The 15,672-nt window shown below is 33.7% G+C and overlaps 2 long non-coding RNA genes across 2 annotated transcripts; one reads left to right on the top strand and one right to left on the bottom strand.

Annotated features, from left to right (window-relative positions):
* Window positions 1-1,838: 1,838 nt before the first annotated feature.
* On the top strand, window positions 1,839-14,428 carry LOC128293925 (uncharacterized). The gene is made up of 3 exons (XR_008284077.1): window positions 1,839-1,952; window positions 13,484-13,566; window positions 14,262-14,428. It is a non-coding gene; the product is annotated as an uncharacterized LOC128293925 (long non-coding RNA).
* Window positions 2,694-11,649, bottom strand: LOC128293926 (uncharacterized). The gene is made up of 3 exons (XR_008284078.1): window positions 11,608-11,649; window positions 3,643-3,724; window positions 2,694-2,951 (listed from the first exon to the last, which is right to left on the bottom strand). It is a non-coding gene; the product is annotated as an uncharacterized LOC128293926 (long non-coding RNA).
* Window positions 14,429-15,672: the final 1,244 nt, after the last annotated feature.

Below are 15,672 nucleotides of genomic sequence, written 5' to 3'. Positions count from 1 at the left end.
CAGGATACTGCAGCAACACTGATGCGAGTTTGAAAATTTACTAAAAATCATAGAAATTGAATTTGGTGATGGAATACATATCAAATTGAATCTTATTATGTCTAGTTTCACATGAAATAAATGAAACAAGAAAAGGAATTATATGTTAGAAGATATTATAATTTTAGTGAAACAGGGTCATAGCAGTTTCTGAATCCCCTGTTCCAACTTTAGAAATTCACCATAAATTTTAAAGATATAATTAGGTAGTGTGTTTTATATTCTCAGAATTCTTATTGAGTCTAGTTTCAGGAGAAATAAACCTCATATTCATATGAAGTTTGTACAGAGAGAAATATGGTTCGTAGTAAACAGAGGTCAGACCAGTCAAGTCCTGAAACAGGGGTAACTTTAACTAATAAACTGTACTAATTGGCCCAACCAAAAATTCTAGAAAAAAATTAGTAGATAGTTTTATGAGTCTAGATTTAGGGAAAATTTACGGATCTTAATTTCGAGTTTTGTAACTCGAGATATGATTTTTCTTGTGACTGTGACGCAAGTAGCTTAAAAGCTATGAATGTAGAAACAAATAATTCAAAGTTCTAAAAATGTTAAACTAAGCTTAGTAACACCTCATACTCGACTCCGGCGACGGTCTCGGGTGTGGGGGCGTTACATGTCAGATAGACCAGGACAAACTGAGCAAGAAGAAGTTAATAATAGAGTACAAACCTCTGAACAAGGAACAAGTAGTGAAGCTCCGATTTCATTGATGCGAGAACAAGAACTCAAAAATATGATTTATGGATTCATGAATCAATGGTATAATAAGAATGTGCGAGAAAGAAATCAGACTACACAACCTCCTCCCCCTATCTCAACATCTGTAGTACCCCCGATTGCTCCTCCACCTCCTCCGACAACTGAATCTGGCAAACGTTCTCCATTTGAAAAGCTCAGAAAACATGGGGTGAAGAATTTGGGAAGAACAGATGATGACCCGTTAAAAGCTGAATATTGGTTACAAAGTATAATGAGGGTTTTAAGCAAATGGCGTGCTCACCAGATGATTACTTAATATGTGCCGTGTCATTATTGAAAGAAGAAGCTTATAAGCGGTGGGAAACAATAGAAGGCATTGTATGCAATTTGAGAAGATCACTTGGGAATTTTTCAAAATGAATTTAAGAATAAATATGTCGGTAGAAGATATCGGATAAGAAGAAAGAGAATTTCTCGACTTGCGACGAGGAAACAAGTCGGTGGCTGAATATGAAAGAGAATTTGTTTATCCGAGCAAATATGCTCGAGATATAGTACCCTGAGAAGAAGAAATGTGTATCGATTTGAAGAAGGGCTTAATGATGAGATTAAAATGATGATAGGGGGCATTGAGATACGAGAATTTGTTGTTCTATCAGATCGTGCTCAGAAGCTTGAAGAAGTATATAATAAAAAGATGCAACGAGATAGAAGAAGTAAAGAATCTTTCAAAAGAAGTGCATCTAAGTCATTTTCGACTTTACCAAAGAAGAAATCTAAAGAGGAATTCAATCGAGCCACTTGATCTACGGAAAGATCGGAAAAAGTAGGCCAAGACAATCGATTACAAAGCATCTGACAGACCTGCTGTTAGTGTGGGTAGTGTACAAAATACCCAAAGGCCTAAGTGTCAACATTGTGGAAGAAGTCACCCCGGTGAATGTAGAAGTAAGTTAGGGGCTTGTTATAAATGTGGGGCCACTGATCACTTTATTCGTGATTGTCCCCAATTACAAGTAGAAGAAGTGGAGCAGAGGAGAAAAGCAAAAATTCTTCCTCAAAAGGAAGACGCTCTGTCGGGAAGCGATTACTGAGGGCTACTCGTTCGGGTATGAAAGATACTGCTAGCCGATCAGAAGTTAGGGCTCCTGCTCGTACTTATGCCATTCGAGCGAGAGAAGAAGCAACAGCTCCAGATGTAATTGCTGGTACTTTCTATCTTTATGATGTTCCTGTGTATGCTTTAATAGACCCTGGGTCTACTCATTCATATATTTGCACTATGTTAGCATCTGAAAAGAACTTATTTGTTGAGCCTACTGATTATGATGTACAAGTTACAAATCCGTTAGGTCAAAGTGTGGTAGTTAATTTAATATGTGTAACGCCCCCTTTACCCGAGACCGTCGCCGGAGTCGAGCACGAGGCATTACTAAACTTATTTGAGCACTTAAACAAATTCAAACAATTTATATCACACTTTCCAGACAAGCTGTCCAACTGTGTTACAGATGCAAAAAAAATCATATCTCGAGTTACAAAACTCGAAATCCAAATCCGTAAATTTTCTCTGAATTTATACTCATATATATACTTACCAATTTTTTTCTAGAATTTTTGGTCAAGCCAATTAGTACAGTTTATTATTTAAAATCTCCCCTGTTTCAGGGTTTGACTACTCTGACCTTTGTGTATTACGAATCAGATATCTCTCTGTACAGAGCTTCAATGACTATGCAGTTTGTCTCTAATAAAACTAGACTCAATAAGGAATCTGTACATATAAAGTATGACTTCTAATTATCTTTGTAAAATTTATGGTGAATTTCCAAAGTCAGAACAGGGATCCAGAAATCGCTCTGGCCCTGTTTCACAAAAATTTAAACATCTCATAAAATATAGCTCATATACCTGTTTTGCTTCTTCCATATGAAAATAGACTCATCGAGATTCGATTCTATAATTTATTCATTATTTAATTCCATTTCTACTATTTTTAGTGATTTTTCAAAGTCAAACTACTGCTACTTACCGAAAACTGTTTTAGTACAAATATTGTTAACTAGTTTATAACATCTTTACTTCAATTCGTTCAAACTCTATACATGCCATATAAATCTTCAAACTTAAAACAAAAGCTACCGAATTGATCTGGATAGTGTGCTTTGTTGTGTTGATCCGATCTACCCACTTCACTTCAAGTCAATCTACATAAAATATTAAACACACACAAGTAAGCTTATTGAAGCTTAGTAAGTTCATAGGTTAAAAGTAATGCTTACCAAACATAATATTTCCAAACAATACCAAAACACTTACTAAAGTTTCCTGCGATTCACAACCATTGTTATAATAATTCACATAGTTGAGCTCAACAGTAACAACTACTCAATCTCTTCCATTTGGATCACTTCTCTTTTATTTCTTATAATCAAATTAGGAAACGGCTTACGAAATTGAGTACGTCGTTGCTCAATGCCACGATTCACAACTCAGTATAGTTTTCCTCATTGAAATACCATACCTACATTTTTCAACTCGGTATGGGAAATGCCATACCTACATTTTTTTAACTCAGTATGGATTTGATAATACCATACCTACATTTCACAGCTCAGTATGGATAATACCATACCTACATTTCACAACTCAGTATGGATGATACCATACCTACATTTCACACTTTGCCATGGAACAACCATGGTCTTATCCAATCAATTCATCACACGTCCACGATCTGAGCGTTACTCAATCCTGCGTTTTTCCTAATTTGCATTTCCACATTTATTCTTTCATTAACAAAATCTACACAATCCCACAACAAATTCGTATATAATAACACATTATAAACTTCAATCATTCACAAATAAACATCTAAATTCAACCATATGAACTTACCCGGCTAATTTGTAGAAGATATTGAAATTTTGGGACTATTCCGCAACTTTTTCTTTTCCTCGTTCTTCTTTGGATTCTTGATCTATAATATAAAATATTTCTACTCATTAGCATTTATTTGATTTCTATTTCACTTCACAATTTATGCTGTTCAAATTTCGAAATTGCACTTTTACCCCAAAATTTACGATTTTCACAATTTAGTCCCTACTCAATTCACCCATCAATTGAACTAATTTTCTCAATTAACACTTTATTTTATCATTATAAACTATTTCAAAACCTTTTATATTCTGAATTTCAACAGCAACCTTCAATTCACAACTTTTTCACAATTAGGTCCTAAATATCATTTCCTATCAAAATCACTTAATAAAACCACCTTAATATGAAATTAGAACTTAAATTTCATAATAATTCATCATAAAATTCCCTTATCCATCCAGGGTAACTTCCAATTTCACCCATAAAATCAAAAACTAATGAATTCTACAAGTGGACCTAATTGTAAAAGTCATAAAACATAAAAGTATCAAGAAAAGCAAGAATTAGACTCACATGATGTAAAAATATGAAAACCAGCTTTCTCCAGACCTTCTATGGCGTTTTGACTGAGAAATTATGAAGAAAATGTCTAGATTTTTCAATTACATCATTATTTAACTATTAACTTTTATCTATTTCCAATTTTGCCCCTTGTTCACATTGTTTTCTTGCTTATTTCATACCCAAACCGTCCAGCCATTAACCTTTGGGTCTAATTGCTCTTTAAATCCATCTTTTAAATACTTAAGCTATTTACTCACAATTTAACAAATTTTGTGCTATTTTCAATTTAATCCTTTTCAATTAATTAGCCATCCAAGCGTTAAAATTTTCTAACTAAACTTTAATACTAACTCAATGACACTCCATAAATATTTATAAAAATATTTATAGCTCGATTTTCAACTTTGAGGTCTCGATACCTCATTTTTGACCCGTTGACCTAATAAATTCTTTTAATTCACTAATTTCACCATTTCACAAATTCTTCTAAATTCTTACTTGACTCATAAATATTAAATTACTATCTTGTTCAATCTTATTTGTCGAATTTAGTGATCTCAAATCACCATTTCCGACACCATTGAAAATTAGGTCGTTACAACTCTCCCCTTTAAAAATTTCGTCTTGAAATTTGTTACTGAAAATAGATTTGGATCTTGTGATCTTATTGACTCCTCTGTTTCCCAGGTTGCCTCCTCCATACCATGTCGATGCCATAATACTTTAACCAATGGTACTCTTTTGTTCCGCAATTCCTTAACTTCACGAGCCAAAATCTTCACCGGTTCTTGAATAAGTCATATCGATTGAAGCTCAATTTCGGGAATTACGTGTGAAGGATCGACCTATCTTGCCTTAGCATAGACACATGAAACACATTATGAATCTTCTCAAGTTAGGAGGTAAAGCCAAACGATAAGCCACAGGACCAACCCTTTCCACAATTTCATATGGCCCTATGAATCTCGGACTTAATTTTCCCTTTTACCAAATCGTAACACCCTTTTCCATGGTGAAACTTTTAAAAATACTCGATCACCCACTGCATATTCTATGTCTCTTCGTTTTAAATCCGCATATGACTTCGACGATCAGGCGACTTTTAGACTATCTCGAATAATCCGGACTTTCTCTCCGGTTTCTCGAATCAAATCAACCCCAACTATTTTGATTCACTCAATTCGAGACCAACACAATGGAGTCTTGCATTTTCTACCATAAAGAGCCTCAAATGGTGTCATTTTATACTAGGCTGATAGCTATTGTTGTAAGCAAACTCAATAGCGGTAAATACCTTTCCCAACTGTCACCAAACTCGAGTATACAACATCTTAACATATCTTCTAAAATTTGAATCACTCGCTCGATTGTCCATCTGTTTGAGGATGAAATCTTGTACTAAAATTCAATCTGGTGCCTAAGGCTTCTTGCAATTTATTCCAAAATCTTGAAGTAAACCTCGGATCCGATGCTGAAATGATAGATATTGGAACTCCATGTAGTCTCACAATCTCGACACATACAATTCTACTAACTTATTAAGTGAAAAATCTATTACGATGGAATAAAGTGTCTTGACTTTGTCAATCTATCAACAATCACCCATATCGAATCTTTCTTTCTGAGTCACAGCAATCGACACAAAATCCATTGAAATATGCTCCCACTTCCATTCAGGAATCATAATGGGTTGTAATAAACCCGTTGGCACTTGATGCTCTGCTTTAACTTGTCGGCAAATCAAACATTTTGCAATAAATTCGAAATTTCTCTTTTCATACCGAGGCCACCAATATGTCTTTTTCAGATCACCATACATTTTTGTACTACCGGATGAATAGAATACATACTATTATGTGCTTCAGAAAGAATATCATTCTTTAAATCAAATTATTAGAACACAAATCCTATTATGATAGCGCAATATACCTTCATCACCAATCTTGAACTCGAATCTAAATTATCCCGAACCATTTGTCGTTTCAGCACCAATTTTGGATCTTCATTCTGCACTTCGAATTGTTGAAGAAACATTGGTTTTACCTTCAATTCTACTAATACAACACCTTCTTCATTAAGAGCCAAATGAGCATTCATTGCCAAGTGCAAACAAGGATGACTTTCGACTCGATTGCATCAAGCAACTACATTAGCTTTCCACGGATGATAGTCAATAACCAAATCATAGTCTTTCAAAAACTCTAACCACCGTCTCTGTCTTAAGTTCGGTTCCTACGAGTCATTAAGTATTTCAAACTTTTGTGATCCGTATACATATAACACTTCTCACCATATAAATAGTGTCTCCAAATTTTTAAGGCAAAAACAATTGCATTAACTCAAGATCATGTGTAGGGTAATTCTTTTCATGTGGTTTTAATTGCCGTGAAGCATAAGCCACTACCTTTCCGATTGCATTAACACACAACCCAAACCACTTAAAGATGCATCACTTGTACACAACATACGGTATACGATTACGGTTGAGTTAAGATGGAGCTTCATTAACATTTTCTTTAATCGATCAAAGCTCTGCGACATTCATCGAGACCACATAAACTCAACATTCTTACGTAATAAACGAGTCATTGGTGAAGCAATCATGGAAAAATTCTTTACAAAACGGCGATAGTATCCTGCTAATCGAAAACTTAGCACTTGATTCGTTCTTGGTGTTTTCCAATTCATCACTTAGAAACTTTACTTGGATCCACACGAATTCCTTTAGCTGATATAATATGACCCAGAAATCCAACCTCATGAAGCCAAAACTCACATTTACTAAATTTCGCATATAACTGTTTTTCTCTCAAAGTCTGTAGTACAATTCTCAAGTGCTGTGCATGTTCGAATTCTGTCTTTGAATAGACCAATATGTCATCAATAAATACCACCACAAATCTATCCAAATAAGACTGAAAAATTCGATTCATTAAATCCATAAATGCAGCAGGGGCATTCGTTAAACTAAAAGGCATTACCAAAAATTCGTAGTGACCATACCGAGTTCAAAAGCGTCTTTGGCACATTACACTCTTTAACCTTCACCGATAATACCCGGATCTAAGATCTATTTTTGAGAACAACTGCAGCACCTTTCAGTTGATCAAACAAATCATCGATCTGAGGTAATGGATATTTATTTTAATTGTTACCTTATTCAACCGCTGTAATCAATACACAATCGCAACGAACCATCTTTCTTTTTCACAAATAAGACAGGCGCGCCCCAAGGTGATGTACTCGGTCTGATGAACCCTTTATCCAATAACTCTTGCAACTGTGTCTTCAACTCTTTTAACTCAGCTGGTGCCATTCTATACGGTGTTATTGATATTGGAGCTGTACCCGGAATTACATCAATTGTGAATTCAACCTCACGATCTGGGGGTAAACCAGGTAATTCCTCAGGAAACACATCAGTAAACTCATTAACAACTAACAATTGTTCCATCTTCAATTCAGAACCCCGAGTATCAAGAATATAAGCTAAAAATGCTTCATTACCTTTCCGAATCAATTTTTGAGCTGTAAAGGCTGAAATAATTCTGACATCATTCTTTTTATCCCCAAACTCAGCTGAAACTATTTCCACATCGACATTTTAAATCAATCCGTTTTTCTCTACAATTCACTATGGCATCGTGTTCAATCAACCAATCCATTCCAAGAATAACATCAAATTCTGGAAGGTAACAACATTAAATCAGCAGAGAATTCACAGCCTTGTATTTTCAAAGTGGACAATTCCGACATATTAAATTAACCAACACACTTTGCCCTAGTGGATTAGTGACTTGCAATTCAAGGTCATGGACTCAACGGTCATTTTCTTTTACGACACTAATGCGGTGCAAATATATGAATGTGTAGATCCGGGATCAATTAAAGCATATCTGAGAATCATCAAAAGATAGAAATTACTAGCTATCACATTTGGAGCGAAGCTTCTTCCTTGCCGGATAGCATATGTACGTGCAGGTACTCTTGTCTCGATCGGTCACAGTATCTCTCGTTCCCGAATGAACAGTCCAGTAGCACTACTTTGACTGAACGTTTACCTTTACGAGGAGTATTTGCTTGCTTCTCCCTTGTTCTCTATCTTCTTTTAATAATTGAGGACAGTCCGAATAAAATGATCAGTTCCACCACATTTATAGCAAGCTCGGCTCTTCCCCAACACTCACCAATATGAAATCTATCACAATTTTACATCTAAGTCTCGGAATATTTTGCACACTACTAACACTAGTGCTGGTTTCTTAGTTACTCCGACATCTTGTTGAGTCGTTTCTTTGTTATTCGATCGTTCGGATTATAACAGGTCGACGAAATCATTTCTGAACTTTTGGCGAAAAAGTCGAAGTTGGTCTAGAGAAACTTCTTTTGTATACCTCTTTACCTCTTCTTTCTCTTTGCATCTTTCATTATATACACTTCTTCCATCTTTTGAGCTCGATCGACGAAATCACAAATTCTCGAATCTCTGTACCTCCAATCATCATTTTGATTTCATCATTAAGCCCTTCTTCAAATCTAATGCACATTTCTTCCTCTGTCGGTTTTAACATCCCGAGCATATCTCTTGAGATACACAAATTCTCTTTCATATTCGGCCACTGTTTTATTCCCTTGTCGAAGATCAAGAAATTCTCTCTTCTTCTTATCTAAATATCTCTTTCCCACATACTTCTTCTTAAATTCGTTTTGGAAGAATTCCCAGGTAAGTTTATCTGCAGTACCCTTTGCCTCAATGGTTTCCCACCAATTATACGCTTCTTCTTTCAATAGCGAAACTGCACATCCCAAATAGTCCTCCGGAGAACACATCATCTGTTTAAAAACTCTCTCCAAACTCTTTAACCAATACTCTGCTTTAACCGGATCATCGTCCGATCTCCCTCGAAATTCTTCAGCTCCAAACTTTCTGAGTTTTTCAATTGGTGTTCTTTTGCTAGATTCATCTATTAAAGGAGGAGCAACCGGTTATAATCGGTGGTACAGATGGGGAAGGAGGAGGTTGTTGTGCTGACTTCTTCCTTGTATTGTTTCATGATACCACTGATTCATTAATCCGTAAATCATATTTTTAAGTTCTTCCTCTCTCATCAAAGAAATCGGGACATTACCACTTGTTCCCTGCTCAGAAGTCTGAATTCTACTATTAACTTCCTCTTCCTGACTAGCACCATCGGGTCTATCAGACATCTTTACAATCTATAACAAAAATTAGTAATTAGATCGGATCATTCACATCACACTATCACAGATTTATATGGCATGTATTTTTAAACACTTTACACATCAAATTCGTTCCGAGAATCGACTAAACCAGGCTCTGATACCAATAAATGTAACGCCCCCTTTACCCGAGACCGTCGTCGGAGTCGAGCACGAGGCATTACTAAACTTATTTGAGCACTTAAACAAATTCAAACAATTTATATCACACTTTCCAGATAAGCTGTCCAACTGTGTTACAGATGCAAAAAAAATCATATCTCGAGTTACAAAACTCGAAATCCAAATCCGTAAATTTTCTCTGAATTTATACTCATATATATACTTACCAATTTTTTTCTAGAATTTTTGGTCAAGCCAATTAGTACAGTTTATTATTTAAAATCTCCCCTGTTTCAGGGTTTGACTACTCTGACCTTTGTGTATTACGAATCAGATATCTCTCTGTACAGAGCTTCAATGACTATGCAGTTTGTCTCTAATAAAACTAGACTCAATAAGGAATCTGTACATATAAAGTATGACTTCTAATTATCTTTGTAAAATTTATGGTGAATTTCCAAAGTCAGAACAGGGATCCAGAAATCGCTCTGGCCCTGTTTCACAAAAATTTAAACATCTCATAAAATATAGCTCATATACCTGTTTTGCTTCTTCCATATGAAAATAGACTCATCGAGATTCGATTATATAATTTATTTATTATTTAATTCCATTTCTACTATTTTAGTGATTTTCAAAGTCAAACTACTGCTACTTACGAAAACTGTTTTAGTACAAATATTGTTAACTAGTTTATAACATCTTTACTTCAATTCGTTCAAACTCTATACATGCCATATAAATCTTCAAACTTAAAACAAAAGCTACGGAATTGATCTGGATAGTGTGCTTTGTTGTGTTGATCCGATCTACCCACTTCACTTCAAGTCAATCTACATAAAAATATTAAACACACACAAGTAAGCTTATTGAAGCTTAGTAAGTTCATAGGTTAAAAGTAATGCTTACCAAACATAATATTTCCAAACAATACCAAAACACTTACTAAAGTTTCCTGCGATTCACAACCATTGTTATAATAATTCACATAGTTGAGCTCAACAAGAACAACTACTCAATCTCTTCCATTTGGATCACTTCTCTTTATTTCTTATAATCAAATTAGGAAGCGGCTTACGAAATTGAGTACGTCGTTGCTCAATGCCACGATTCACAACTCAGTATAGTTTTCCTCATTGAAATACCATACCTACATTTTTCAACTCGGTATGGGAAATGCCATACCTACATTTTTTAACTCGGTATGGATTTGATAATACCATACCTACATTTCACATTTCGAGTATGGATAATACCATACCTACATTTCACAACTCAGTATGGATGATACCATACCTACATTTCACACTTTGCCATGGAACAACCATGGTCTTATCCAATCAATTCATCACACGTCACGATCTGAGCGTACTCAATCCTGCGTTTTCCTAATTTGCATTTCCACATTTATTCTTTCATTAACAAAATCTACACAATCCCACAACAAATTCGTATATAATAACACATTATAAACTTCAATCATTCACAAATAAACATCTAAATTCAACCATATGAACTTACCCGCTAATTTGTAGAAGATATTGAAATTTTGGGACTATTCATAACTTTTCTTTTCCTCGTTCTTCTTTGGATTCTTGCTCTATAATATAAAATATTTCTACTCATTAGCATTTATTTGATTTCTATTTCACTTCACAATTTATGCTGTTCAAATTTCGAAATTGCACTTTTACCCCAAAATTCTGATTTTCACAATTTAGTCCCTACTCAATTCACCCATCAATTGAACTAATTTTCTCAATTAACACTTTATTTTATCATTATAAACTATTTCAAAACCTTTTATATTCTGAATTTCAACAGCAACCTTCAATTCACAACTTTTTCACAATTAGGTCCTAAATATCATTTCCTATCAAAATCACTTAATAAAACCACCTTAATATGAAATTAGAACTTAAATTTCATAATAATTCATCATAAAATTCCTTATCCATCCAGGGTAACTTCAATTTCACCCATAAAATCAAAAACTAATGAATTCTACAAGTGGACCTAATTGTAAAAGTCATAAAACATAAAAGTATCAAGAAAAAGCAAAATTAGACTCACATGATGTAAAAATATGAAAAACCAGCTTTCTCCAGACCTTCTATGGCGTTTTGACTGAGAAATTATGAAGAAAATGTCTAGATTTTTCAATTACATCATTATTTAACTATTAACTTTATCTATTTCAATTTTGCCCTTGTTCACATTGTTTTCTTGCTTATTTCATACCCAAACCGTCCAGCCATTAACCTTTGGGTCTAATTGCTCTTTAAATCCATCTTTTAAATACTTAAGCTATTTACTCACAATTTAACAAATTTTGTGCTATTTTCAATTTAATCCTTTTCAATTAATTAGCCATCCAAGCGTTAAAATTTTCTATGAAACTTTAATACTAACTCAATGACACTCCATAAATATTTATAAAAATATTTATAGCTCGATTTTCAACTTTGAGGTCTCGATACCTCATTTTTGACCGTTGACCTAATAAATTCTTTTAATTCACTAATTTCACCATTTCACAAATTCTTCTAAATTCTTACTTGACTCATAAATATTAAATTACTATCTTGTTCAATCTTATTTGTCAAATTTAGTGATCTCAAATCACCATTTCGACACCACTTGAAAATTTGGCCGTTACAATATGTCATAACATCCTTTGAAAGTTAAGAATTTGTGATTTCCCATTGATTTGATCTTTGCTACCCTTTCGTGAATTTGATATTATCTTGGGCATGGACTGGTTAATGAAACATGACGCGTAGTGAATTGTCGAGAAAAACGAATTAGCTTGAAATGTCAAACAGGAGATATTGTTTTGGTTGAGTCTGGGAATTTGGATGACATGGTTATGACATATTGTAACGGCCTAATTTTCAGTGGTGTCGGAAATGGTGATTTGAGATCACTAAATTCGACAAATAAGATTGAACAAGATAGTAATTTAATATTTCTGAGTCAAGTAAGAATTTAGAAGAATTTGTGAAATGGTGAAATTAGTGAATTAAAAGAATTTATTAGGTCAAAAGGGTCAAAAATGAGGTATCGAGACCTCAAAGTTGAAAATCGAGCTATAAATATTTTTATAAATATTTATGGAGTGTCATTGAGTTAGTATTAAAGTTTCAGTTAGAAAATTTTAACGTTTGGATGGCTAATTAATTAAAAGGACTAAATTGAAAATAGCGCAAAATTTGTTAAATTGTGAGTAAATAGCTTAAGTATTTAAAAGATGGATTTAAAGAGCAATTAGACCCAAAGGTTAATGGCTGGACGGTTTGGGTATGAAATAAGCAAGAAAACAATGTGAACAAGGGGCAAAATTGGAAATAGCATAAAAGTTAATAGTTAAATAATGATGTAATTGAAAAATCTAGACATTTCTTCATATTTTCTCAGCCAAAACGCCATATAAGGTCTGGAGAAAGCTGGTTTTTCATATTTTTACATCATGTGAGTTTAATTCTTACTTTTCTTGATAATTTTTATGTTTTTATGACTTTTACAATTAGGTCCACTTGTAGAATTCATTAGTTTTTGATTTTATGGGTGAAATTGGAAGTTACCCTGGATGTATAAGGGAATTTTATGATGAATTATTATGAAATTTAAGTTCTAATTTCATATTAAGGTGGTTTTATTAAGTGATTTTGATAGGAAATGATATTTAGGACCTAATTGTGAAAAAGTTGTGAATTGAAGGTTTCTGTTGAAATTAAGAATATAAAAGGTTTTAAAATAGTTTATAATGATAAAATAAAGTGTTAATTAAGAAAAATTAGTTCAATTGATGGGTGAATTGAGCAGGGACTAAATTGTGAAAACTGTAATTTTGGGGTAAAAGTGCAATTTCGAAATTTGAACAGCATAAATTGTGAAGTGAAATAGAATTGAAATGGATGCTAATGAAGGAATGATTTTATAATTATAGATCAAGAAAACGAACTGAATCGTGGAAAGGAGAAAATTCAAGAATAGTCCCTGAATTTCTACGACTTTTGCAAATTAGTCCAGGTAAGTTCATATGGCAAAGTTCAATGTTTTGTTATGAAAATCTTATGATTGTTAAAGTATTTTATTGTTGATGAATACTATCAATTTGCATTAACTAATAAATAATGTGTAACTAAAAGTACAAATTAGTAGGAACAATGGATTTGAGTGCTTCTATTCTGTGACCCTGATGAATTGACGAAAAATATGTGATAAGTGCGCCCATTTAAGACCGTAGCTGGGCTATGGCATCGGTGCAATGTGATAATATGACTCCGTATAAGACCATCGCTGGGCTATGGCATCGGTATAATGTGATAATGTGATTAGTATAAGACCATATGCAGGATATGGCTTGGTATGATATGTGAACCGTGTAAGACCATAGCAAGGCTATGGCTTCGGTGTGTGATGCGTAACAATGTGAAAGTCCATAGTTTACTATGGCAATGTGATAATGAAGTACTCAATTCCCTTATTATTCCCTAATTTGACAATGAAGTAAATGAGAAATGGGCCTAAGGGAGTTAAATTGTGAGTAGCCATATGGAAATTATTCCAATGAGTTATTAATGAAATTGTGATTTGGAGGATGAAATAGTTAAACTAATAGATATATGATTGTGTACGATATTTGATATGATTTGTGTTTTTATGCCTATGAGCTTACTAAGCTTCAATAAGCTTACTTGTGTGTGTTTAATATTTTTATGTAGATTGACTTGAAGTGAAGTGGGTAGATCGGATCAACACAACAGGGCACACTATTCAGATCAATTCCGGTAGTTTTTGTTTTATGTTTAAAGATTTATATGGCATGTATAGAGTTTGAATGAATTGAAGTAAAGATGTTATAAACTAGTTAACAATATTTGTACTAAAACAGTTTTTGATAAGTAGCAGTAGTTTGAATTTGAAAAATCACTAAAAATAGTAGAAATAGAATTAAATAATGAATAAGTTATGGAATCGAATCTTGATGAGTCTATTTTCATATGGAAGAAGAAAAACAGGTATATGAGCTATATTTTATGAGATGTTTAAATTTTTGTGAAACAGGGCCAGAGCGATTTCTGGATCCCCTGTTCTGACTTTGGAAATTCACCATAAATTTTAAAAAGATAATTAGAAGTCATACTTTATATGTACAAATTCCTTATTGAGTCTAGTTTTATTAGAGACAAACGGCATAGTCATTGAAGCTCTGTACAGAGAGATATCTGATTCGTAATACACAAAGGTCAGAGTAGTCAAACCCTGAAACAGGGGAGATTTTAACTAATAAACTGTACTAATTGGCTTGACCAAAAATTCTAGAAAAAAATTGGTAACTAGATATATGAGTATAAATTCGGGGAAAATTTACGGATTTGGATTTCGTGTTTTATAACTCGAGATATGAATTATTTAGCAACTATGACGCAGTTGGACAGCTTGTCTGAAAAGTATGATATAAATTATCTAAATTTGGTTAAGTGCTCAAATAAGTTTAGTAGTGCCTTGTGCTCGACTCCGGCAATGGTCTCGGGTAAGGGGCGTTACATATTGACTCACAAATCCTACTGCAAAACAAATATTTGGACATGTGCATAACGTCGCATACATGAGACTTCCAACTACCAAATTTTCAGGAAGTTTTTTTGCATGTTCTCTTTCTTTTGCTGTCTTAATATAGTCATCTAAATAAGGATTAAATCCCTATACAAAAGGATGTGTACCTTTATTCGAATCGGCCATGGCAAAACGTTCCAATATATTGTCTATTTTATGAAGCTTGTATTAAAGTTATCACTTTGTTTTTTTATCCCTAAAGATTCAAATTCCCAGAGCATTGTTAACTTCACCCAACTTCTTCATGCTAAACTATTGAATTAGTCACAATTTAACCGATGATAACGTCTCTACATCATTCCCAAAAAATAGTATGTCATCAACATAAAAAAAAACTAGAAAGACCACCATTCCCATGTCTGAATAGATAGTAGTGCAAGTGTCAGACAAAGATACTATAGGAAAATGAAGAATTTGGTAACATAGGATATATAAGCGTGTTTGTTAAAGGGTTCTATCTTTACTTGAATAATCACTCATTTTAACAAAATTGCAACAAGGAAAAAGCCGTGCGTG

This window comes from Gossypium arboreum, chromosome 6 (assembly GCF_025698485.1).
Source record: "Gossypium arboreum isolate Shixiya-1 chromosome 6, ASM2569848v2, whole genome shotgun sequence".
Taxonomy (NCBI): Eukaryota; Viridiplantae; Streptophyta; class Magnoliopsida; order Malvales; family Malvaceae; genus Gossypium; species Gossypium arboreum.
This window is presented reverse-complemented; position numbering and strand designations above follow the sequence as displayed.